At 44.8% G+C, this 25911-nt stretch overlaps 1 protein-coding gene and 1 long non-coding RNA gene across 4 annotated transcripts in view; one reads left to right on the plus strand and one right to left on the minus strand.

The window, feature by feature from the left end:
• Positions 1–14757, plus strand: part of LOC308193960 (uncharacterized protein) — a 59682-nt gene extending 44925 nt beyond the window's left edge. Inside the window, exon 6 of the mRNA XM_080589185.1 lies at positions 11540–14757. The gene's annotated coding sequence lies outside the window, so the exon portion shown is untranslated. The remainder of the gene's footprint in view (positions 1–11539) is intronic.
• On the minus strand, positions 2001–25877 carry LOC308193961. 3 transcript variants are annotated; one of them, XR_013950141.1, is made up of 10 exons: positions 25032–25877; positions 22883–24938; positions 20471–20891; positions 19431–19531; positions 16541–16725; positions 15191–15285; positions 12440–12676; positions 11433–11476; positions 9633–9809; positions 2001–4890 (listed from the first exon to the last, which is right to left on the minus strand). It is a non-coding gene; the product is annotated as an uncharacterized lncRNA (long non-coding RNA). The 3 variants fall into 3 exon arrangements; XR_013950143.1 differs by lacking the exons at positions 20471–20891; positions 22883–24938; positions 25032–25877 and adding an exon at positions 20318–20456; XR_013950142.1 differs by lacking the exons at positions 19431–19531; positions 20471–20891 and having other exon boundaries at positions 22883–25877.
• Between the last annotated feature and the right edge of the window lie 34 nt (positions 25878–25911).

Genomic DNA, 25911 nt, shown 5'->3' on the forward strand with positions numbered 1-25911 from the left:
GGTCATTCGAGGTCACCACACCTCAATTCTTTGGGTTCTGGGGTCATTTGAGGTCATCAATTAGCTCCTGGGGTCATCTGAGGTCACCACTCATTTCTGATCTGTTTTTCTGGGGTCACCCAATTAACTCATGGGGTTACTAGAGGTCAAGCAAGGCCTAAGGTTTTGAGTAACATTTATGGGATTTTAACACCATGTACGTGTCAGGGTGGGGTGGTGCCAGCTGGGCTCCGTGTTGTGCCCTCTCTCTGCAACCCTCGCACGCCCTGTTTCCGTCTCCCTCGGTGTGCGTTACACACGGCTCCAGTTTGGTGCTCTGTGCTCTCCTGAGGGCCCTCTGTCCCAGTGCTGGGCAGGTTTGACAACAGAGGTCAACTCTCAGCTGATATTTTGGGGATTCCATCCGTGGTGGGGCTCGTCATCCCCAGGCTCCCTCTCTGCCCTTAGCTGCTGTGAGCATGGCAGAGGTCGGGGTACCACCCGGGGTGCTCCCACCTGCCTCTGCACGCCCCCCCCCCCCCCCCCCCCCCCCCCCTTGTTTATTCCCCCGGTACATCTTCACTGCATTCCCTTTCCTCGACTGGTCTTCAGCTTCTCAGCTGGAAAACAGCACCGCAGCTGGGTCCAGGCACGTCCTCACAGCCCAGAGGAGGTGGCCTCATGGGCTTTGTGCTCTGCTGTGCTCCCGCAGCTCAGGATTTGTTTGCATGCACACATCTTCTTCCAGCTCCTTCCCTTGGCCTCCAAGTGAATTGTGGGGACAGGGGTTTCACTGCAGCAGGTGGTTTCTAAGCTCCCCCGCTGTGCTGCTCCCCTTTCTGCCTCCAGCACCTTGTTAACCAGCCCCAGCCCTGCACGCTGCTCCTTGCACGCCCTTACGCAGCAGCAGTACCCCAGTGCTTCCTCTCCCGTGTGCGCCTCCCCTTCTCCCACATTACACAAGTTCTTTGCGCCTTTCTTTCTTTTGTTTTTCCCAGTTCATCTCATCATTGATTTTGCTTTCTGGCTCGAATTCCCAGCCATTATTTGGCTGACTACTTAAAACACAAAGATATTGGTGCTGCACCCAGGGAAACAGAACAAAACCAACCCAGCTCAGTCACAGCAGACAGCTGCTGGCCTTTAGAGAAGCCTTCGTTTTCATCAGTTTGCCTTCTCTGTGCTAAATCAGCTCCTCTGAGAAACTGAGCTCAATAGCAAAAGGACAGCCAAGACCCCTTCCCAGCTGCAGTGATCTCTGATGGTGGTCAATAAAAAAACCATTATTGGTATTTCTTCTTGCAATTCTGTGTCAGCTTCAGAAGCGTATGGCCTGAAACCTTAATTCATAACAATGAGAGTCTCTCTTGACTGTTACACAATGACATAAAGCAGGCTTGACGCTGAGGATATTGTCAAACACAAGTTTATAAAAATACAAAATTTATTTTATTCCACTGTTATTTATTAAAAAAAAAAGTCTCAGACCTAGTCCCTGTCTCTGCAGCTGCTCCCATGGATCACATTTTTTAGGCCTTATATTCCATTCATCCAACTCTGTTTTATTGCCATGGTGTTTTCACCTGCATTGTGGGATGATAGCAAATGCCTATCATTCTCTTAAGATACTGAGAGTGGGGGCAAGAAAAGCAGCTAAGAATTAGAACTGATAATTTTAGGAAGGATGATGTTTCCCAACTATTCTGGACTGCATAGTCTTCTGTGTAAGCAAGCACGCAAATACTCATACAGGTGTCACAGTTTTATTCAAGACAGGAGAAACCATGGCAGTTAGTTGCAATATACGTAACACTGCATATACACGTCCTGAAAAATGCAACTTAAAATTCAGTTTCATCAGTGGCGGAATCCACGCAGAGCCCGTAGGGCACCATGAGTGTTCCAGACTGTTCCTCATTTCCCCTGTACAAACTTACCCATCTGCAACCAAGGTCGTATGAGACTGCAGCAGTAGCCACCATCGCTGCTCAGAGACACACTTTAGTGCTAGATCTCCTCTGTAGCACAGAAGTGAAACCACGTTTTTCTACCATAAAGAGAAAACCAAACCCTGCTCCATGGAGGCCTCCTTATCTTTAGGCAAGATTTAATTGATACGTTGGAGGTGACAGATTCCAGTAAAACACTGTGTTAGTGCAGGGGATGCAGAGCAAACACAAGTCCTCTCCCCCCTCAAGGTGGCTATGGGTGCAGCAATGAGAAAAAAGGCATGGAAAAAAGATTTTATTTTGTCAGCTCAGAAACCTTTTTTCAGGAGCCTAAAACTTGGAATGCAGGACACAAAAATATTTTTTTTTGTTTTGTTTTAGTCAGCCAAAATTTGCTGAGCCCGACTTGGTTTTTTAAAGAAATGACTAAGTTGTCAACACTGAGGCAGCTGAGTACTGCAACCATAACACCTCCCACTTCAATTACTGTTCATTACTGCCAGCTAAGACAGCTGGGCCTTCAGCCTACAAACCGTAAGTCCCGTAAGGAAGTGCTGCTTAAGGTAGTTTAGTGCTGAACTAATTCATTGTAGGTAGTAAATAACTAATGAAGTTATGCAATTATTTATATCACATTTAAAGCCACAGTAATCCTAACATATGTGGTCATATCATAGTATGCATACACTAATTAATTGATTCTGGATTTGGTTCTCTATTGGCATCCACAATCATTGGGATACCTTAACTATTTAGATCATTATACTTTATTTGCTGACCCACACCCCTTTATGTGAATCCCCAGTGCCCAAATGCAACGTGTGACGTCCCAATTAGAATCCATCAGCTCCAAGAAACATGGTCTTACAGCACATCCAATAAGTTAATCCTACTTTCCCTATGCATTGTTTCAACCACAGCTTTCCTTAATATCCACCTTCTTCCTGTGAAGAACACAGTGCAACAACGGCAACAGAGATGATTCGATTTGGTTTGTCCCGTGCAAGAAAGTTGACAGATTTTTAATCTGATCCATACTGGGAAGCTCTCGATTTTTCTGAAATATGTCCATCTTTCAGATTCTTGTTTTAATCAATAGGAAAAACTCTGAAGAATGGCAGAAAAGCTAACTTCAATAATTTACAGCCCGGAAACAACAGCTTGGTTTCCCACAGTGAACACAAGAATATTTTATGTAATACAAAGCAATATTTTCATAATTCTGTTCATTAGTTTTTGTTAAAAAGCAAGAGAAGATCAGTTTTCACTTAGAGTGACACAAAGCACAGAATTCATGTTTCCATGGAATCTGGAAATAGCAGCAAACAGGATACTGTCATCTGGTTTTTATTAGTCCTTTGTAAACAGAATGTATCTACTACAGCCTTAAGTCCACAGTGACTGGCTTTGGTGACAACTACCTTAAGATACTTTTTCCTGACCACTTATAAAATTAGGTGATCTTCACTTTTTTTTTTTTTTTGAGGAACACCATATTCTGGATCACTAGCATCACCTCTGTATAAATATAAAAATAAATTTACAGAACATTGCACTTTTTAATCTGGACCATTTTGCCATTTCTGCTTACATCACAGCCTCTAAAACATTTACTCATGTACAACTGAAGGGCAGTGAACTGTGGCAAAGGGCAGGAGCAGGCAAGTACCCAGTAGACCAGACCAGATGCCAGAAAGGTTACAATTTCAAACTGTAAGCTCAGTAAATGGGGAAGTGCAGCATCCAGGCACAAGGTACACACTGCATACATTGTGGCAGGAGAACAGCTGGGAAAACAATGCCTGAACCAACTCCCAGAAAATGCTGGAAAATAATTTTTCTGGTCCTGGTCCCTCCTACAGCCCCAAAGTAGGCACTTAGGGGAGGCTGAGCTTGCTAGCTTGGAGCTCCTCCTGGCACACACTGCTCTGCATTATCTACCTTGTTTAGAGACAATTGCCTTTACCCTTTCTCTGGAAAACTGCTGGCAGTGGCAGTGTTCATTATGTACATACTTACGGGTTAGAGTACTCCCTACACAGTGACCTCTCTGATCTACTCAGAGAGCAGCAAATAAAGCAGGTGTGCCCTTGCTCTCTCCCTGTTCGTGCTGGCCCACTGATCAGAAAACCATACAAAATTTTTGAGATCAGGGATAGTACACAAGAGAGGTCACAGAAAAGTAGCCCAGTGGGATCATCACTGCATGGAAAAGGGGAGACAGACTGTTCTTCTACCTTAGAGCCACTGGACAAAATACATGACGATGCGATTAGGGAATAGAAACTGTGACATTTCCCTCCCACTTCTCTTATGGAAGCGCCTTCATATGGGGTTTCTACTTGTATACTTGCTGGTGAAACTTGTCTTTTGCAGAGCTGGTAAGAAGAGTCTAGAATACTCATACATTTTCATAAACATTTACATGAATTAATTATTAAAATGTTAGCCTAGTTTCATACTAAAAATGCCTGAAAGGCTTGCCAACAGAATGTCTGTAAATTGTGCTAGGATATTACATAGCTGTGATCAACATTTTTAAGAAAACAAGCACGGATTGTTCTGTTTCCACCCTGCAGACCACATAAGACACGTTTTTTTTGGTATGCTACTTTGCTGCAAAGTGAATCAGACCTGAGGGCAGAAAATCTGAATATGAGCTTCCAAGGGCAGAAAATGACCCTGTTTTTATGTAGCAACAAACATTTCCATTACCATTCAACCTTGTCCATCGTACTTTGCATTTGCAGGTTGTACAAGGAGATCCCACCATGGTCCATATGGCGCCATTAAGTCTTGTAATTCCATAGCCATCTAGACAGGTTTTCCTGATGTCATAAATGATGTTGTCAGCCAGGCAGGGGTCACTAATGCAGCGGGGACAGCACTCTCCTTCTGAAATGGCTGCATACTCGCAGTTTAGATTGAAGCACAGAAGAGGCCAACAGTCCACTTCTCCTTCCTGTAAAAGCTGAAACAAAGCTCTCTGAATACATTTCCATTTATTAGCTAACTTTGCTTCCTGTCAAATGGAAAACATTTATTTTGCCAGAATTGAAATAGATTTTAAGGATCAGCTTCTCAGCCTGGTTGATCGTGTAACTGCATATTTGAATACTGAAACGAAGTTTCCTAAATGTAGCAGAGTATCATTTGCTCGTTTCTTGACTAAAAACAACACTATTGTTATAGGAAGAGAACTTGAGTTCTCTGGGGTTTTTAAAGATAGCATTAAATACTGGTTTACAATAACTTTCCATAAACCACGATTTTTGCAGTGATGGCCTTGCAGACTTATGCCTTTATGGGACATGGTCACACAGAAATCTGTGCAATCACAGCAACTGCTTAAATAGGAAACTAACAATGCAAATAGATCTAAGTTAGCATGTCTGAGAAGCACTGAATGTGGATCTAACTAGCAACAGTCAAAAGGTATTTTACTGTCAACTGCTAAAAGAGTTGTTAGAACAATACCTGCAATACGTGTTATCTTCCACGTAGTGGAACTTAAAAAAAAAAAAAAAAGCAGTCATTTTTGTAGAGTCATTGCTGCAGGATCTGCGCATAAATTAAACTAAACTTGCATTAGGCAACTTTGTAAGCACTTGAGATGTTGATAACATCTGCACTGCACCTAACATTAGATATAGCACTGATTTACTGAATCAGTGTCTTTTAGTTCTGTATATCTGTTAACCTAATCATAAAATTAGGCAAAGAAGAAGTGCTGACCACAAACTCAGCATCCTTTGTAAAACACATCATATTTAATATTTGCCATTGCTGCTGTCTGCAAATGTTTCTTGCTGTTCTTTTGCCAACATTAAAACCATCTTAGGAGAATACAAAACACAATACTTACTGCTCTATGTTACAGATAATTATCTCTTAACAGTAACTTAGCTTTGAATGTAATTTGTTTCCTGATGCTCAGACACCTCTTGATTAATATCACATGTAAAAACAATGTTATACAGACAGCTATAAATGAAAACTGATAATTTTAATGAAGTTCACTGCTGCACTAATTAGTATATCTGTGCAAAAATTAAAGCTGTAGGGAGATAATCTACAGTACTTAATGAGAAAAGAAATGTTCTTAATTTTGTATGTTTGTCTAGTAATTTTGGTTTTCTTTATTCTTTTTCTTTTCTAATTCACCACATGGCGCTGGCACTCACATTTTTCCGACTTTTGCTGAATTAAAAAAGAAAATTGCCCTGTCCATTTTGGTAAGACAGGAATACCAGCTGTTGTAATTAAAAACTGAAACTCTTCCATCAAAATCCATCACACGTGAAAGAATCTTTAAAAATCATTTAAAGATCAGATGACCTTATAAAAGTTGTCAGAAGCAGACAAACACTTTAAAAAAAAAGTTAATATAGCGTCAAGGTTTCCAAGCTTTTGTCACGCTTTTCAGTCATTAGACCATGTAGCACAGAAATTTTGGGTTTTTTCACCATGGGGAGCTTTACTCGGCACCTGGCCTGATGGCCCCAGACGGGTCCCTATCTCCAAGGGGAAAATGGATCCTAGGCCAGGAGCTGGCGGGCTCATAGAGAGCGCTTTAAACTAGGTAAGAAGGGGGACGGGGCTCAAACAAGGCTCGATGGAGCTGTGCCGGGGGAAACAATGGCTAGGCTGGGGAAGAAGGCGATGGCCCAGCTGAAGTGCATCTACACTAATGCATGCAGCATGGGTAACAAACAGGAGGAGCTGGAAGCCATCGTGCAGCAGGCAGGCTACGACTTGGTTGCCATCACGGAGACGTGGTGGGACCGCTCCCACGACTGGAGTGCTGCAATGCCTGGCTATCGGCTCTTCAGGAGGGACAGGCAGCACAGAGGGGGTGGTGGCGTGGCTCTCTACATTAGAGAATCTTTTGATGTTGTGGAACTCCAGGCTGGGAATGATAAGGTTGAATCCCTGTGGGTTAGGATCCGCGGGAAGGCCGGCAAGGCTAGCATCCTGGTCGGGGTCTGTTATAGACCGCCGAACCAGGATGAGGAGACGGATGAGGAGTTTTATAGGCAACTGACAGAAGTTGCAAAATCGTCGGCGCTTGTCCTCGTGGGGGACTTCAACTTCCCGGACATATCCTGGAAACACAACACGGCACAGAGAAAGCAGTCTAGGAGGTTTCTGGAGAGCGTGGGAGATAGCTTCCTGACGCAGCTGGTCAGTGAACCTACCAGGGCTGGTGCCCCGCTAGACCTTCTCTTCACAAACAGAGAAGGACTGGTGGGAGATGTCGTGGTCAGAAGCTGTCTTGGGCAGAGTGACCACGAAATGGTAGAGTTCTCTATTCTTGGTGAGGCCAGGAAGGGGACCAGTAAAACTGCTGTATTGGACTTCCGGAGGGCTGACTTTGAGCTGCTCAGGACGCTGGTTGGCCGAGACCTTTGGGAGGCGGTTCTGAAGGGCAGAGGAGTCCAGGAAGGCTGGGCGCTCCTCAAGAAGGAAATCATGATGGCACAGGAGCGGTCCGTCCCCACGTGCCCAAAGACGAGCCGGCGTGGAAGAAGACCGGCCTGGCTCAACAGAGAGTTGCGGCTGTGCTTAGCAGAAAAAAGAGGGTTTATAATCTTTGGAAAAAAGGGCGGGCCACTGAGGAGGACTACAAGCATGTAGCGAGGCTGTGCAGGGAGAAAATTAGAAAGGCCAAAGCTCATCTGGAGCTCAACCTGGCTACTGCCGTTAAAGACAACAAAAAATCCTTTTACAAATATATCAACGCGAAACGGAGGACTAAGGAGAATCTCCATCCTTTACTGGATGCGAGGGGAAACCTAGTTACTAAGGATAAGGAAAAGGCTGAGGTGCTTAATGCCGCCTTTGCCTCAGTCTTTAGTGGCAATACCGGTTGTTCTCTGGATACCCAGTGCCTTGAGCTGGTGGAAGGGGATGGGGAGCAGGATGTGGCCTTCGCTATCCATGAGGAAATGGTTGGCGATCTGCTACGGAGCTTGGATGTGCGCAAGTCGGTGGGGCCGGATGGGATGCACCCGAGGGTACTGAGAGAACTGGTGGAGGAGCTGGCCGAGCCGCTTTCCATCATTTATCGGCAGTCCTGGCTATCGGGGGAGGTCCCAGTTGACTGGCGGCTAGCCAATGTGACGCCCATCTATAAGAAGGGCCGCAGGGCAGACCCGGGGAACTATAGGCCTGTCAGTTTGACCTCAGTGCCAGGAAAGCTCATGGAGCAGATTATCTTGAGGGTCATCACACGGCACTTGCAGGGCAAGCAGGCGATCAGGCCCAGTCAGCATGGGTTTATGAAAGGCAGGTCCTGCTTGACGAACCTGATCTCCTTCTATGACCAAGTGACGCTTGGTGGATGAGGGAAAGGCTGTGGATGTGGTTTACCTTGACCTCAGTAAGGCTTTTGACACCGTTCCCCACAACATTCTCCTCAAGAAACTGGCTGCTCGGGGCTTGGACTGGCGTACACTTCGCTGGGTTAGAAACTGGCTGGATAGCCGGGCCCAGAGAGTTGTGGTGAATGGAGTCAAATCTGGTTGGAGGCTGGTCACTAGTGGTGTCCCCCAGGGCTCGGTACTGGGGCCGGTCCTCTTTAATATCTTTATCGATGATCTGGATGAGGGCGTCCAGTGCACCCTCAGTAAGTTTGCAGATGACACCAAGCTAAGTGCGTGTGTCGATCTGCTCGAGGGCAGGAAGGCTCTGCAGGAGGATCTGGATAGGCTGGACCGATGGGCTGAGGTCAACTGTATGAAGTTCAACAAGGCCAAGTGCCGGGTCCTGCACCTGGGGCGCAACAACCCCAAGCAGAGCTACAGGCTGGGAGATGAGTGGCTGGAAAGCTGCCTGGCCGAGAAGGACCTGGGAGTATTGGTTGATAGTCGGCTGAATATGAGCCAGCAGTGTGCCCAGGTGGCCAAGAAGGCCAACAGCATCCTGGCCTGTATAAGAAGCAGTGTGGCCAGCAGGTCTAGGGAAGTGATTGTGCCCCTGTACTCGGCTCTGGTGAGGCTGCACCTTGAGTACTGTGTTCAGTTTTGGGCCCCTCGCTACAGGAAGGACATGGACGTGCTCGAGCGAGTCCAGAGAAGGGCGACCAAGCTGGTGAGGGGTCTGGAGAACAAGTCTTATGAGGAGCGGCTGAGGGAGCTGGGCTTGTTCAGCCTGGAGAAGAGGAGGCTCAGGGGCGACCTTATCGCTCTCTACAGTTACCTTAAAGGAGGCTGTAGAGAGGTGGGGGTTGGTCTGTTCTCCCACGTGCCTGGTGACAGGACGAGGGGGAATGGGTGAAAGTTGCGACAGGGGAGTTTTAGGTTGGATGTTAGGAAGAACTTCTTTACTGAAAGGGTTATTAAGCATTGGAACGGGCTGCCCAGGGAGGTGGTGGAGTCACCATCCCTGGAGGTCTTTAAAAGACGTTTAGATGTAGAGCATAGCGATATGGTTTAGTGGAGTACTTAGTGTTAGGTCAGAGGTTGGACTCGATGATCTTGAGGTCTCTTCCAACCTAGAAATCTGTGATACTGTGATACCTACTTATTCAGCAGTAGGAAGAAAACTGATGGTGTGTCATTTGGTGCATGCACTATAAATGCTTTAGTACCATTCTTAGTCTGAAAAGCAGATGGAGAGAGAGCAAACAACCTGCTCCCAAGTACATTTTGCTAAAAACGACAATCATTATTCTTGCTCCCCTCCAAAACACTTTACCCATACCAGGCAACAGCACTGCTGACAGCTGTAGGTCCAGTTGTCCCCACTGTGGTAGAGCTTGTGCCCCATTTGGTCGAGACACTGGCTGGTGATGTGAGTGCCACACACTGGGCAGCAGACGAGATCAGCACTGGGGTTCTCGCAGTCACAGGCTGTTCTCCGGCAGAAAATTCTCCCATCCTGAAAAGACACATTGCCCTGCTGTCAACCACAAACCACCAGACAGCAACCCAGTTCAGTGTCCCAAAAAAAGCCCCACAAAGAGCGTGTCTTTGGCATATCAGCAAATATGAAGTTCTTAATGTATTAGATGTTACCGACATAAGAACTCGATCATGCAAGTTGTAATACCTCAAATACCAGTATTGTCCCAGTTTCTGTCAGTGCATTGATTCAATGCTGTCTGAATGTGAGTGGTGTTTTTCTGTCTGCAACTAACTGAATTTAAAATAAATCAGTACCTCAGATGAAATGTGAAACAATTTCGTATCTCATTAGTTACATCAACTAGCTCTCCAACCAGTAGCCTCTTTAGTACATGCAATATTTCTTTAGCTTTATTTTGACTAACTGTGGAATTGTGAAGAAAATAACTTGAATAAATATATGGAACGTATAAGGGTGGTCTGTTAACTTCATAGGAGCACCATGCAGCAAAATCACAGTGGTACTAATCGTTCTTTACTCTGAATTCACAATTGGTTCTGTTCCGTATCTGGACCTACTGTACGCTAGCATAAAGCTAAATGGAATACAAACTATCAACACCCTTTATAATTCTGTTCATGTACTAAAGAGGGCTCATATTGTACAGGCTCTCCAAAATATGATTTTGCTAAATATTTACTTACTGTATTGGATGGCACATTTTGTTAAAGGCTGTTAAACAGAACTGAGATAAACAGAAGATTTGCTTCAGCATGTAAAGAGAAAAGGATATATTCTCTTTGCATCAGAGAAAGCCAAATTGATTTTAATTCTAGTTATGAAAAACTAGTGGAGCTATAGTGTTTGAAATTATACCATTTACTATAGGTGAGCCAACATACTGATATGCCACATGTAGACTTGGAACTGAAATCAAAGTTAGCAATGAGGAGATTATTGAAGGGTTTTGACATTAAATTCTTTTGCATTTAATGCAGATTATTGGATTACTCCTTATTCAAACAAAACATCATCTGTAGGTAGTGTTGAAAGGAATGAACCACAGCTGTACCATGTGCAAAACAGCTGCTCTCAGTTCAAAGGAGTTGTTTCATATTGTCATCAGAACCTTGTTCTGAATCTATAAACCTGTATCTGATGTAAGCAGAAGTTTTTTCATTGCCACCAAAAAAAGGGATACCTGTCAAAGCAAGGAAATTTATTTCCTCTTGAAGCTTTTAAAATGTGATTACTAAAAAGAAGCACAGCAGTCCAGGATGTCTTTTCCACAGGCAGACAGAAAAGCCATAACCTCAACATACAGCATAGGAGGAGGCTGTTCTGTTTGTATTTTGAGGAATGTATTTTGACTCATAATGACCGTGTCAGCATCACTGATGCATTTCATAGTATTTTTGGATCGATTAACGTATTGCTTTCTGTTATAAGAATAATTAAAATGGCTTGTTATGCTTAACAAGGAAAGCTAAAGAGAACACAGGATCACAGTAATGCAGAAAACATGCTAGCTCAGCATGGTTCTCAAGTGCTTTTCCTAGCCACAGGGCATAAGACTAGACTGCCTTTCAGTCTTCAGCCAGGTTTCATAAATCAAAACCATAAAGTAAGGAAGACGGCCTGTGGCCCAATCCTTACCCACACCTGCTGGACAGGTCCAGATACAGCACAGGGAAAAAAATCTACAAAAAAAAAAAAAACACCTTAGCTACTGCCAAGTTATGACCAAATCTCTCTTCTCACAGGTGCAAAAGCACAAGTATCTTCCACCCCTTCCTGAGGGAGGACATCAAGCAGCAGCCCAGCACAAATGCTCCGCCAGGATGACCAGCTCCAGTTGAGTTGTGCCAGGTGTCTCAGCAGCCTGATGCTGCCAACAATGGCAGTCTCTCTCCTCTCCATAATGGAGTGCTGATTAGTAATGGTTAGCAATAACCTGTCTGCCCGAGCCCAATTTACTTCCAAGCTTTCAAGATTATTTTTCAAATTCCCCTTTCAGCTGGTGATGGTGCTGGTACTTCGCTACTCTGAGCCACTGTGCTGTTACCTCTGGGGAGCAGCTAACCTCTTACGTTGCCTTTGCTCTCTGTATTTCAGAACACTGACAAGCTTGATGAATTTGCCAGAGACCTTTTGGTACTCATAATACACTGCTAATAATACACTGCTAATCTCTATTATTTAAGCATCTGTGTTTAATCCACAACCTCATTAGTTCCATGCCTTTCAAAAAACATATTTATCCCTACACTGCAGTGACACAAAGCCTCTTAAGCTACATCTTAATTGTGTCTTTGCAGTTCTATATTAGCATTGTGGTTTGGGCTTTTTTTTGGTTCTTTGTTTTCTTTTCTGATAGCAAAAACTGAGAAATATACAGAAAATAATTCATTTCATTTTGATGGGATAATTACATATAGCGTCTTGTTAGTACTTCTCTCTCAGCCTTCCTCACTGAAGCAGTTCTACATGTTTCAGAAGCATCAGTGATATGAACACAAAATTATTCTTACCAAAGGCAAAACTGATATGCAAGAGAATCGATATAAAGGGTGACTCAAGTTTCCACAGAACCCCAAAGCCCATCAGACAGAAGTCAGACCCTGCAGAAACCAAACCAAACCAAACCACCTCACTGTTCTCACCATCACGGTCCACCTGATGTCCCTGGACCACCTGGGTCCCCCACGGGCAGCAGCTCCTGCCAGGTCACCTGCTCCTGCGTGGTCTCCTCTCCACGGGCTACAGGTCCGGCCCAGAATCTGCTCCAGCAGGGGTCTTCCACAGGCCGCAGCCTCCGTTGGTGCAGGTCCACCTGCTCCACCGTGGTCTCCTCCACGGGCTGCAGCGTGGAACCCTGCTCCACCGTGGTACTCCATGGGCTGCAGGGGGACAGCCTGCTTCACCATGGTCCTCACCACAGGCCGCAGGGGACTTCTGCTCCAGCGCCTGGAGCACCTTTCCCCCTCCTCCTTCACTGACCTTGGTGCCTGCAAGGCTGTTCCTCACTCCTCTCACTCTCCCAGCTGCTGTGTGTTGCAGCGTTTTTTTTTTTCCCCGTCTTAAATATGCTCTCACAGAGGCGCAAAACAACATCGCTTATTGGCTCAGCTCTGGTCAGCAGTGGGGCCCTTACCAAACATGGGGCAGCTTCTAGATCCTTCTCACAGAAGCCACCCCTATGGCCCCCTGCTACCAAAAATCTTGCCACGTAAACCCACTACACTACCCTAATTACTCTCAGTTTTGCCTTATGCATTAATTTAAAGCAGTTCATCTTCACCAGGAGGGGCAATGACAGCTGTCTTAAGGAGACTACAGGTGTCAAGGATGGCTGGGCTGAGTACACAGCAAGCACAGCCAGTGCAGCTCACCACCTGCTTACCAGCCAGGTCATCACTAATTTTGAGAGGACTTTAAGATTGTCTCACTGACTCCTGTATTTTGGATGTACCAAAATACATTTCCATAGTAAGCACAGCTCAGTCTACTTAAACGCAGAACATGCTGCTTATGCAGGGGGACAACACATTCAGTGTTGAAGAGCTCACAGAATACCTGTGCAGTCTCCCATCAGAGGTCTTTCCCCATATTGACTAGCAACTTGACCCATCTTTTTCCAAGTAGTTCTGCTTGGCACTGAGAAACGGTTCAAGAATTTCCTAGTAAATACAGATATTTGAGCAAAAACGTCCCTTCAGAACATGTTGGTACCTTGCCCTCTGTTATTTCATAACACCATCCAGCCTGGGGCCCCAGCTGAAACACTCAGCTTAGTTATGTAGCTTCAGGACATTCACTTCCCCACTCTATTTGTTATTGGAAGCTTATTCACAGAAACAACATTTTAGCAAGATATTGTTATGACAAGAAAAAACCTTTGACAACATCTTTCAGCAAGTAATTCACAGTTCGTTCTACTCAAGTCCTGGTAACTCATTTCATTGGCATATCACAAGTCTGGCAATCCAGTGTGCAGGTTTTCCCTGCTACTTTATTATTCTGTAGGTGGTGTTATTTCAAGGATGTTGAGCAGTACAGGATGTAGTTGAATATGCTTTCTAGCAGATTTCCATCAGCAAAAACACTGAGACCCATGAAGCCATTTTTTTTTACTAAATAAATATTTTTGTAGTCAAAGCATTTAATAGCTGCTGAGCAGTCTACAGCCAAAAATAAAACAACCACAACTATTAGGTACTCAGGCTGCCCATACTATTTAAGACATTCATCCTCTAAGCTCAGCTTCTAAGGAACGATTTGTTCATGCTCCAAGAATGAACGTGTAGAATAAAACACTGCACTTCCAAATCCACCCTTCCAAGTCTATTACTAAGCAGTGCCAAGGAGCAAAACAAGATTTTCAGCAAGTACCATATTTTTCTTTATGCTGTATTTTTGCAAGAAATCAAAAATCCCTTCTAAGGACATCTACTAACACCTGGTTTCCAGTGGATTCAGCTTTGATTTTCTAGAGCTTTTGTAAGTACTGCAGTTACAAGTGTCTATTCATAGTATCTTTCATGTGCTAAATTGTAGTTGAAGGGACACTGCTACTGCCAGGGTCTCACAAGTGTGTTAAAAAGCAGACCTCAACCCTGTGAGGTTGCCCCAACAAGATGACCATAGCCATTTTCCCCTCTGTATTGCGCGAAAAGATCTTGCAAAACATTAACTAATCTTTTCCGTATTGGGCTCCCACGCTACACATACACTACGATCATACCATGGCTTGGATTCAAAGAGACCTTAAAGATCATCTGCCATCACTAACTTTGTAGGGCTAAAACTCGAGTCTTACTACACTTCACATCTATGATGTGGATTACCAGTTATCGAAATATTATGGCCTTGTGGAGCTGGCTGCAATTTGCCAACCAAATTTTGCTAATAGAATTATAACAGAAACAGTCCAATAGTACTTGGTTTCTGCAACAACTGAAGTAAAGACAAATTACAAAAAGCTACCAGTCAGTGTGAATATTTCTGAAAAAACACCATTTCTGGAACAACCCACATCAAATGTTTACTCAAAGCATCCAAGTGTCAGTGGAACCACTTTTATGTGACATGGGAGCAATTAACTGAAGTATTAACATAGCTGGTCAGGTTTAAAGTTGGGCAATATAGTACTGAGATAATTAAGCAGCATCCACCATACAAGTCCAGTATTGTATCAATTACTTTGAATAAGGAAAAGTTCCCACATGGAAAGAACACACTATGTTAACTGCAAAGACTCAAAAAAATAAATGAATGACAAAAACACAATGACCACATGCATAGTGCAGGACTGTGTTCAAGATCCAGTGAGAATCTTGGCTTTCTGTTGTGAAAGCAGCAAGCACTTTTAGTATGAAGAAAAAAGAACACCCACAAACAAAAACACAACTTACCTTTTAATTAAGTTGTCTTGACTTTGTAGATTGCAATAAGCAGACAGATTTTGAAGCCAATACTCAAATGTTTTCTAAGAACACTGGACTTCTATCTGTAAGAAGAAAAATGTTTCAGATATCCAGTTCCATGAAAAAAACTTGGGAGTAGTTGGTAGTTGAAGACATGAAAAAGAATAAATCTCAATAATCTGCTAATGTAATTGAATAGGAAACTGATACCGATACCTGCTTAAGGTATATTTTTCAGCTTGACTCCCAGCAGTGACCTAGTATAGATGTGATTTGATATATGTATGATTTACTTCCTTCAAGGTCAAAAAGAAAGCTATGTATAAGACATTGATTTCTCCAATGTCACTTACTAAGACATAGCACTGAAGTGCAACAGAGCTGCCTTCAGTATCTCCTGCCTGAGTACCACACAGACAGAAGTTTATTGATGTAAAACCACAGGGCAGCATACACTGCCTTGATCCCACCTCCTATTCCACCTGAAGCCCTCAAGTTATATCAGAGGTACACAGAGCGTTCAAAGGAATCTATGCTCCTTGGAACATACTAGGCATCATCAAGATTCATCGTAGTGTCCTTCATCAGGAAGGAAGCATTATGGATACAGATGTCTGAAAAATGACACCAAAGGTTCCATAAAGACTATAGCCACCTGGACATATGCATCAATTGAAAATCAAGTTGGACTTCACATTTTTATTAATTCAGCTCAAAAAAATTTCTCAGTCAATACTAAATCCCATAGGGTGCTGCTTGATCTTAGACTTGCTTGAGTTTAGAGACTCAATTAACACATCTGCTCTGAGCAGTTTTAAGGCTAGTCATTAAAAAAGCAATGGTTCACTCTAGTTTTCTTCAGCAAACACCACAAAGTAGTGTGCTTTTCCATCACCACAGTATTTTCACTGTGTACAAAAATAGCTCTCATTAGGTGGCTTTCCAAGAAAAGGCAGTTTCACTTTTCACTTTGAAATGAAGCTACCACACCTGCTGTCAGAATCCCATCAGTCATTTTCAGTGGACAGCCACATTGCAGTACTAATGCCATTTTATTCCTGAGATTCTGAGACAATTATGAGAACAGCTCTGTTGAATCAAAGCTAAAAATAAATTACAAATTCAGAATGCTTGCCACACGAAGTACCACGAATCTCATTACACAGTAACAAAGAAATATTCCACAGCCTAAATACAAATTACTGTTATACTTCAGTTCTAAAATAATACAGATATTAATCAGCTTAGGCAACAGCATGAGATTGGCTGCTACAAGATTGTCATCTGCCTACCACCCATCCCATTTCATATTCCCTTTGAAGTCAAAATTAGTTTCACCTTGATCCTTACGATTCTGTGTAGCTCCATATTTCAGCAAGTGCATGGTAAACACAGGACTGGTGTCTATAACAAGAGCTGGTGAAGTAGATGGAGCAGCGGGGCTCACACCAGTGCTGAAATATCTTAGGGCTGTCTTCTATTGGCTGTGCAAGAAGTGCCTGAGCAGGCCTGCTTCCTTTTCACTAAAAGTAAACAGAAAGCACCAGTTTGAGGTAAGAATAAATCTATCACAGCAAGCCTTTGCTTCAGTCCAACTGCTTCCTTATCACAATGAAACACCAAATGCAAGCATCTTCAGCACACCCCTCCCTTCTGCCCTGGACCACTGGGAACTACGGAGACATGTTGTCACCTATGGATTAAATAGCCATAACATCATAAGGCCAATGTCACATTTTTATTGTGAACCTAAGGATCTTTTCTCCTCCCACTTTGCACAGTGAGACCTACTCACTTTAGCACCTGGAGGTCATGTGAACCTAGCCCTGGACTGTGTAACAAGAAAATGACAAGAAAGGCCTGAAAATCATCCCTGCCTTAAAGGCACCCAAGGCCTGGGAGAAAGCCCTTCCCAACCTGTTTGCATTTTCCTTCCCTTCCCTGCCACTTAACTCTCCTCCTGTTTCCAGAGATGTTATTCCCTGAGGCTACATTACATTATTAAGTTCAGTGCAGACATCTGGCGGTCAAAATGGCAATGGCAACTGAACATCAGTGATGCAGTCTGACCAGCGACCAGTAGACACATGTCCGTTGACGACTTAAGAAGAGTTTGAGAGCTTGTTTCTGCAGGGATGCAGAATCCATTATTTTGTGGCCTTACCAAACAGTAGAGAAAGAGGCTTATGCAGTAAGGATGTTGCCTAATCTTTCTTCTTCTACCACACAACTCATTTCTTACTCAGGCTTCAGGGACCTGCTACTGCTGGGTCATTAGAGGAAAAAGTTAAGTGGTTAATATACCTGGAGTTGCTCTTGTAAATGCATATCCACCCAGAGGGGAAAACAGGCTTGGATTTCATCTACATACCAAACAACACGTTCCCAAGAAATATTAGCTTTTTAAATGCTCTATATTGCAATAACTGCCTCAGTCAATCCTATATCATGGGGAAAATAAGTTGTTGTTTTTTTTCCTCCTCTGAGTATAGGGGAAAAAAAGCTATGAGCGAGCAGTGTTCTCAGCTGACAGCCCTCATGGGCAGTCACATTCCTACTAAAGATAATGCCTTGCCCTATTATTGTAGGCTAGTGCAAGCTCTGTGGTACTAGGATTTAACAGCTAAGTTCAGGGCAGCAAACTGTAGCTATCACAACTCACTCAATTAAATAACGAGACACTGAAGTGTTTCTAAGTGCATAAAAACCTTAAAGAAAAAGGTGACAAGCACAATGGAGAAGAAGACAAATCAAGCACAGCGTCTCTAAACTACTGGGAAACTGTCTTGAATTCACCTTTTGTCCTCCAACTCCCCCAACATTTTCTGCGTTTCTGGAGTAGCTACAATTTCTGGCTACATCAGGAATAATGTGGCTATTTGTCCTTACCTGGAACACACTTTGTGACCAACAAAACCTGAAAGGTGTGCAGCAATCACTTGCTCTGGAATTCATGTCACTTAAATCATTTCATGAGACATACAGCTGATAACTAGATGCATGTGGACAAGCATGAAAAGCTGCTAGACAGTCATCATGTTGGCATAAGCCTACTACTGGAACAAGTGAGAGAACACAGCAGGAAAAGAGATACCATAACACCATTTATCTTCCTAAGTAGTTTTTAAGTAGAGCATTAACAGTATTTCATTGTTGCCCTGAGCACTTCAAAGAAAAGGAAAAACCTATTAAGCTACCAACCAAAACGTTGAGTTTATTACACTCCCGTCAGAAATGCTCCCAAGCAAGTTTTCTGCAGTAACCTTAACAGTTGCAACTGAAACAAAAATATATTTATCTGAGCAGTCTGAAAAGCTACACATTACTGTAAAGCAGTCACTAGCATAGGAAGCTGACACCACATGTATTCATCTGGGTGTCTGCCGTCTGCAGTTTCAATTCATTTGAAACCATTCTTGTAAAGCAGAATGAGGTCATGTGGTGACAGAACAGCACTACATCAGGAGCACCAAGACTCTCCTGAATATATTCTCTATAGACCATCCATTCCCCTCTCTACCATCATGAGCAACCTCTCACTTTTAGCTATCCTGCCTGTCATGATTACAAGTTTTTATATTAAAAATAACGCCATTCCTTTGACTGCTCTTACCAGAAGCAAACTGCCACATGGAAGGCTACTGCCTGCTAACAGAGTTGTAACAAGGACATGCTTAACAGAAATACTTCAATAGCACTGTGATGATCAGACACATTATCAGTGTTTCATTTTTTAATCTTAATTCCTGAAGGGATTCCAAAAACCCATATACATATATATCCTAAATGTCCTCTATAACACATAAAGACCACTAAATCCATAAAGACCACTAAATCCATTCAAGGAAACAGAGCTGCCTAATTACATTTCCAAGCACTCTCAATCACACAAGATCCACATTCCTAGTATAGGATGGGCTTGAGCACTTTCTTATAGAGACGGTATCAATTTGCTTTAGTTTTGCGATAAATAGAAGATGACATTTAGCCAGCCCTGGAAAATTAATCTCTCCTTACCCCTGGAAGCATGACACTATATACCTCACCTATACTGAGTCAAGATGCTCTCCATACCACAGGGATCATCAGCTTTCCCCCTTATTGCACAGCATTCATGGCACAGTAACTCAGAAACAAAGTACAAAGTAAACTCAAGAGCAAAAATTCATACAGGGGCTCAGAAACAAAGCAAAGTGTCACTGATAGCAAAACACAAGACAAGTCCTACCTGACAAAAAAGCTGAAGTAGCTCTTAGCCTTTTTGGCCTATTTTCCAGCTATTCTGCTTGGCAAGCCAAAGATGTACTCATGCTCTGAGCTTCAACCTTGCTGAAAAGCAGTACATTGCAAATAAAGTTAATTTTAACCTAAAAAAGAATCATCCCATAAGATAATGTTAACCCAGAAGTTTCAGTGGATCAGCTCTGTACATGACCTCAAAAATTTCAGTTTATTATTGTATGAGGATAACCACATTGTGTCTAAGAACTGTTTCTAACTAGTGCTACCTACATTATCCACTTATTTCACAAGTATTCATTCTAAATAGATGGTTAGAAGCAAGTGACGTGTAGCACATCTGGTCAATGGTAAGAAGCTTTAATATCAGCTGTGTAGAGGCCATTGCTGAAACCAGTATTTGTGTTCTGACATGCTTCTGCATCAGCATCTGTTCCCACACTGCTCTAGGCAAATGGGAAGCCTCACCATCAGTCTCAGGAACAAGCTCTGCATAACATGTGATGCATAAAGTCAAATCTAGGTCTTCTTACCTGCATACAAAGGTAATAGAAAGCCAGTCGCATATATTACACATGCGACCTTAGTTTTAAGTTGTCAATATAGTGAATCTCTATTTAAGTGTATCTGATCAAGTAACTAAATTAGATGACTGAATAACCATACTTGCATCTCCCATGGCTCTGCCAGCGAAGATACTCCCAAATCAAAGTGCTTAGCTAATTCACACAGACTGCCTCCTGTGGTGGTTTCAGCCTGCTGGACAGGTAAACTCCACACCACTCACTCACCCTCCTCAGAAGGACAAGGGAAGAAAGTACAACGAAAAAGGGCTTGAGGGTTAAGATAAGGACAGGGAGATCAGTCACTAATTACTATCACAGGCCAAACAGACTCAACAGAGACACAGTCCTTCCTGAAGTGATCCTGCATTGGTTTCCCACAGGCTGCAGCTCTTAAGAGCTGCTCTAATATAGGTCCCTACCACAGGGTCCACCCATCAGGAGCAAACTGCTCCCCCCATATCACCTGTTCTTGCGTGGGCTCCTCTCCAAGGGCTGCAGCTCAGGCCTGGGTCCTGTTCCTGCAGGGGCTCTCCATGGGCCACAGCCTCCTTCAGGCCACATCCACCTGCTCCACCTTGGGTCTCTCCATGAGCTGCATGGGAACTTCTCCTCCAAGCAACTGGAGCACCTCTTCCCCTCCTTTAACAACCTTGGTGTCTGCAGTGTTGTTTCTCTCTACATTTTCTTACTCCTCTCTGCCACCTGCTGTTCTGCAGTATTTCTTTCTGTTCTTAAATCTGCTCTCACAGAAGCGCAACCAGCGTTGCTCATTGCCGCAACCTTGGCCAGCAGCAGGACTTTTCTGGTGCCAGCTGGAACTGGTTCTTATCCAACATGGGGCAGCTTCTGGGCTTTTCTCAGAGAAAAAACTGTCTGCTTTTCATCTAGAAAATGGTCAGAAAAAGAACCAGGCACATGCACACCCATGACAGAGCTCAGGCAATCTCCAGGGAGCCATTCAAGCCCAAGATTAAATGGTGCTCCTAGCCAACAGGCAGAACTAGTGAGTAAAGGCACCAGGTGAGGCTTGTCAGGCCACTTAAGGCCTCTTAGTGCCATCACAGCTCCTACAAACTCAACTCCCAAGCTTTCCTGCCTCTTGTGAGGCTATCTAGTGTGTGAACCACATAGGTCTGCTATACCCAGTCACTGAAAGAGCTATCAAGTGTCTAATTAAAAGAATCCTTTAAGGAAATGTTTTCGCTATTTTGAGTGAAAATAAATTAAAATCCTCATACAGCACCTCATCACACCTCACAGTATATGCTGCTAAAGAACATCCACACACCTGTGCGATAAAACAACCAAGCAGACACTCAAAGCACATAGTATTATGAATGTTCACATGCATTTACGTTTTAAGCACATTTTTCCTTTAGAAGTAAAGGCAGAATTACCTCAGCATCCAAAAGTGGGACTGACAAGAAGTTTTAGTTGCACATGACTGAAGTGCAGTAGAACAGCAACAGAGAGACACAGGTCAGGAAAATACTGGATTGCAGCTTCTAGAAAAGGCAGTACCACTTGCAAAGGCCAAAACCCAGAAGATATACTGCACTTCCCAGGATACACCTGCATGGCATAACGCAGCCTTTTCCAGATAAGCCTTGTCAGCACAAAACAAACTAAACAAGTCATGCTAACAGTACTGCTGAATGAGTAACTCTAGCCAGGGTTAAAGGACCCCAGTGAGGAAGTTAACCAGGGAATCCTACTAACAAAAACTTTCCTCAAAAAAAAGGCACTATACACCTCACTTCAAGTCAGCATTAAACCATACAAATACATAAAAAAAACATACAATACATACAGTCTGCAGCAGACACTTTAACATGCCCTCTCTAATTAACAGAAGATGCTGGGGACAATTCCTGTTAAAACCAGCTTTAGAATTACTGACAAATGTCATTCCTTCCTATGCTATAAAGTAGTAAGAATAACTTGGGCTTTAACAACCCTGTGAAATGGAAGTAATAAATTCAAAAGTTTTCACAGTTATACCACATATGACAAAATTTAAGTCATTAATGTAGTAAGAGAAAAGTAATTCTCTCTGCCACTACCCAACCCACCACATCACTGAAAATACAGTTTCTGCTCTTACTAAATATGAGCTCAGAACTTGGCTTGCATACAACTGATCTTGCATCTTTTCAGGAAAGCTATTTGCCCCCAAATAAAGTAAGTTCAACACTGTCTTCCTAAAGTGAGGCATATAAATCACATACACACCACAGCTTTACCATGCCTACCCAGAACAAGAACATGAAGTGCCTGAATAAAACTGGAAGCTCAAGAACAGTTGGAGAAAAGCCTTCTCAAAGTGTACTAGATAATGAAGTTGATTTTGCATTGGCTGCCTGAGTCCCCCAGAGGAGAGCAGGCCTTTGTGCAGGAGACACTGGTGCTCCCAAGGGTTGAATGAAATGCCTCGTTGTTTCCTTTTTCTTAATCTGTTTTTTTTCTTTAACATGTTTAAGTGGCTGTTTGCAGGTCCCCTGCTTGTTACTGACTGCCTACAGCTCAGGTGTGAAGTTGGAGCTGAGGTTAAAGTTGGAGGCTTTGCTCCCGAGTTGCACGCAGACTCCCAGCACCTTTCTCTCCCTGCAGGAGATGCAGGGTGTTGCTGTTCCCCATCCCTCCCTGCATCCTCCCATCCGTGTGTGTGACCCTGCTGCCCCTCAGCTGCCAGGTGCTCGCCTGGTGCCCACGATGTGTTGCCCAGCTGCAGGCTGGCACCAGCACGTCCCCAGGGCACAGCCATGGTGCGGGGCCAGGGCAGCCACCCCTTGGGGTGCACTGGGCTCCGGGTCCCCCAAGGCCCCAGAGGTGTCCCCAACACAGCCCCTGCAGCGCAGGGCTGGACTTTTCTCACTACTCTCTTCATACACAGGTTCCGGCACAGATCCTTTCAGCTCCTGCATGAGGCACAGCTCACACGGTGGTGGCTGGTAGCCCCTGGTTTAAGGTTAGTATCAGTGTTTGGCCATGGGTGTCGGGGCACATCCTTTGGGGCTGCTGGAGCTGGATGAGGGACCTGCACCCACCTGGGGTGGGTTTCTCCTGCAGATGGGGCTGTTTGTGGATGCAGCTCACCACTGCTTTATGCTGTTGCTTTACTGAGCATGTGGGACACTGCAGGAAGCACAGGTATCCAGGGAGCCCTGGATACTTCCAGCTCCATAAAGCTACAGCCTGTACTTGTTCAAACAGTTTGGACTTTAGACAAGGTCATAAGTCAATCCCTGTCATAACTTGAATATTAATATTCAGTGCCATAGTTGTACATTGTATAGGCACTGACTGATTCAGTTTGTATTTATTGATTTATTAGCCCAGAACATCCTTAACATATTGTGTTTCCAGCTCACAGACATCTCCACCTCTAGATAGCGGACATCTCCAGCCCTGCTGGAGATCTTTGGTTCACTTTCCACTCGCTGCTGCTTTGGCTCATTTGCATCTCCGTCTTGCTTTGGAACCCCAGCACACAGCACGGGGTCCCTGTTTTCGAGCCTCAATAGCAGCACACTGGGCCTCTTCCCAAGCCCCCAAAACACAGGGCTCAGGCTTCATTTCCAAGGCTCGGGAACACCCAGCTCAGTCCTGTGCCCGAGCCCCAAACCCGGCCAAATGAGCCCAGAGCCCCACCAAGCCCAAGCAGCAGCACCCCCGAGCCCAGCCAGGAGCCCCAAGAGGCGAGAGCCCAGCTCGGCCTTGGAGCACCGCGCACGGCTCTGACAAAGTGCAGCTGGGCTTAGGGCCAGTGCCATTGCTCATCAAGCACTGCCTGTAAAATTAATAAACGCGCTGTTGTTTATGTAGCTAATTAATCTGCCTTTTTCTGTATTTAAAGCCTACATGCAGGGTGCCCCGAGGGTCCCCCCTACCATCCACCAGCACCACCCAGTCCAGCTGTGGGTCTTTGCTCATCAGGTCCCCACTCAGCTGCGAAGTGCCCACAGCTGTGGTATGAAAAAAGAAACTAAAAAAAAAAAAAAAGTAAAAAGAGAAAAGAGGAACAGGAGAGGAGAGGAGAGGAGAGGAGAGGAGAGAAATTAAGTAGAGGTATAAAAAAAAGATGAGAGGAATGAAGTAGAGGTTAAAAAAAATAAAAAAGACAATAAATGATCAAAATAAAAGCCCACCCATGACAACTGGTAAGGGGGAGAAGCCAATGAAACAGTAAAAACAAGCCCAGAAAGCCCTGTGCATTAAAAAATAAAAATAAAGAAGACACACACAGAAAAAAAAAAAAAGACAGAAAAATATCCTGAAGTGGTGAAAAGCAGAAAGAGAAAAAAGAAAAAAAAAAAAGCATCACAGAGCATCACCTCCAAGCCCTCAAAACCATGGGCTGGTTTTAGGACTGGCTTTGCCACCCCATCCCCCTGATTCATTTCTTTGGTTTTTTTGTTTGTTTGTTTTGTCTCCCCAGGCAAACAGAAAAGCAGAGGCTGCTGGGGGAGAATTCCTGGGACAGGGTCTCCCCTGGGGCATGGGTGCTGGGGGAAAGGCAATTTAATCCAAAAATTAGATTTATTTTTTTTTTTTTCCCCTTCTGGACCCCCATCCGCAATGGAGACATGGCATAGAGTTCTCTGAGCCCAGTTTCGCTGGGAAACCTTGTGTCTGGCTGTGGTTTGCAGCACGTCCCCTCAATCGCATCGCCTATCCCCCATCCCACATCCCATCACACCATGGCTGCGTCCTGGGGGGTTTATTAGGAGCTTTTCCATGCCCGTGCTGTCGCCGAGGCCGGGCACGGGCCTGCAGGTGATGCTGCTCTTGGTGTTGCGGCTGGTCCTGTTCCTGGGCTGCTCTGGGGCTTGGTTTTGCTTGCCCCGGTGGAGCACGGCGATGGAGAGGCAGAAGGGGGCACGTTCATCTCTTTTTCCAGTAGTAGTAGGTGGCACAGACACGCACGTACCCTGCCAAGGCAACACAGCGGGGAGCATTAAGCGTGTGGCTGATTACAATTACACAGGCCGCTACCGGTCTTTTAACGGTCGTTTCAGCCTCACCTTTCTTCTTGCTCAGCGGCTTGTTGGAAAACCTCCGATATTTCCTGTTCCTGCGGCTGGGGGGTACCCTGTCCCAGCCGCCGCCGCTCCCCCCGTGCCGCCTGCCATGGCCCTGGAGGTGCCACGCCATCCCCGCGCCTGCTCGGCCCCTCGGCACCGTTCCACTGGTGGTGAGGAGGGGGTGCTGGGGAGGGGGCCCGTTGTGAGCGGTGGTGATAACCCCCCCGTTGCCAGGGGTGATGGGCAGGGGGGCTGGCCCCACTGCCTGCTCACAAAGGGGCGCTGGCAGCATCTCCCTCAGCATCCCACGATGCCCAAGGGATGAGCCGCTCACGGCAGGTTGAGGCTCCGGCCTCAATCTTCAGTTTTCTGTTTGTTTCATTATTATTTTTCCTCCCTCTCCTGGCCTTTGCCAAGTCCTCAGGGATAAGCGTTTATTTTTAAAGAGGTTCCTTTAAAACAAAAATGTAACAACTTAAACGCTGCTGAGACCATCAGGGTCTGTGCCAGACTTGGGAATGCAGCCCAGCTGCTCTGCAGCCATGTTGTTTGGGGCCAGAAAGGACAGAAACAGCTGCCCTAACCCCTCCTGCTCCCCTCATCGCTGCTCAGACCACAGTTGTGCCTTCCTTTGTCCCGGTACGACAGAGAAGCACCTTTGGGACAAGCCAGCACCACATGCCCATGAACAGGGATGGAAACAGACCTCTGGACTGCTTCCTCCTGGCTCAGCACCACCTTCCTCTGTGCCTTGCTTTCCGTCAAGTTTCAGGGGCTCAGCGCACCCCAGGACCCTCTCCCCAGTGGCTCTCACCCCCCAACTCAGTCGTGCCCCCTTTGCCCCTCTCCCCGCCACCCCACAGCCCCTTTCCAGCAGCAC

This window comes from Anser brachyrhynchus (genome assembly GCF_964034855.1).
Source record: "Anser brachyrhynchus genome assembly, chromosome: 4".
NCBI classification, from domain to species: domain Eukaryota; kingdom Metazoa; phylum Chordata; class Aves; order Anseriformes; family Anatidae; genus Anser; species Anser brachyrhynchus.